Here is a 1,531-nt window from a genome sequence, read left to right as displayed (position 1 = left end):
ACGCGCGTGTTATGGCGCGCACAGGCGTGTCACAGGCTGTACACGCCTGGTGTGGGGCGCACACGCGTGTCACAGGGAGCACGGGTGTGTCACGGGCTGTTCACGTCTGTCATGGGGCACACACGTGTGTCACAGTGCGCACACGCGTGTCACAGGCTCCACATGTGTGTCACGGGTGTGCCCCAGGCTGCACGCGCGTGTTTCGGGGCGCACACGTGTGTCACAGGTCACACACACCTGTGCCAGCGTGTACGGGTGTGTCGTGGGGCACACACGTGTGTCACAGGCTGTACACGTGTGTTGCAGCGTGCACAGGCGTGTCACAGGGCACACGGGTGTGTCACGGGCTGTACAGGCGTGTCACACGTCACACACACGTGTCACAGGCCGTACACGCCTGTTAGGGGGCGCACGGGTGTGTCACGGGCTGGACGTGCCCGTGTCAGGACGCACACGTGTGTTACAGCGTGCACACGCGTGTTTCGGGCTGCACATGTGTGTCATGGGCTGTACGTGCCCATTTCCGGCTGTACACACCTGTTATGGGGCACACGGGTGTGTCACAGGCTGCACACGCGTGTTTTGGGGCGCACATGTGTGTCACGGGCTGTACACGTCTGTCACTGGTCACACACGTGTGTTGCAGCTTGCACAGGTGTGTCACTGGTCACACACGTGTGTCACGGGCTGTACACGTGTGTCACGGGGCACACACGCGTGTCACAGGCCATACACGCCTGTTAGGGGGCACACACATGTGTCCCAGGCTGTACATGTGTGTCACTGGTCACACACGTGTGTCACGGGCTGTACACGTGTGTCACAGGCTGTACACGTGTGTCACGGGTCACACACGTGTGTCACAGGCTGTACATGTGTGTCACAGGCTGTACACGTGTGTCACAGGCTGTACATGTGTGTCACAGGCTGTACATGTGTGTCACTGGTCACACACGTGTGTCACAGGCTGTACACGTGTGTCACAGGCTGTACATGTGTGTCACAGGCTGTGCATGTGTGTCACTGGTCACACACGTGTGTCACAGGCTGTACACGTGTGTCACAGGCTGTACATGTGTGTCACTGGTCACACACGTGTGTCACGGGCTGTACACGTGTGTCACAGGCTGTACATGTGTGTCACAGGCTGTACATGTGTGTCACTGGTCACACACGTGTGTCATAGGCTGTACATGTGTGTCACAGGCTGTACATGTGTGTCACGGGTCACACACGTGTGTCCCAGGCTGTACATGTGTGTCACAGGCTGTACACGTGTGTCACGGGTCACACACGTGTGTCCCAGGCTGCACACGCCTGTTTGGGGCTGTACAGGCGTGTCGCAGTGTGCACAGGCGTGTCACAGGGCTCACACACGTGTCAGGTGTCACACGCGTGTGTCACAGCCCCACACGGGTGTTCCAGGCTGTCACGCACATGTCCCAGTCCCCTACACGCGTGGCAGGTGTCACACGTGTCACAGCCTGTCACACACATGTCCCAGCCCCACATGTGTGTGTCCCGGGCTGTC

Source organism: Geospiza fortis, unplaced genomic scaffold, assembly GCF_000277835.1.
Source record: "Geospiza fortis unplaced genomic scaffold, GeoFor_1.0 scaffold708, whole genome shotgun sequence".
Classification (NCBI taxonomy): domain Eukaryota; kingdom Metazoa; phylum Chordata; class Aves; order Passeriformes; family Thraupidae; genus Geospiza; species Geospiza fortis.
Note: the sequence above shows the minus strand (reverse complement) of the source record.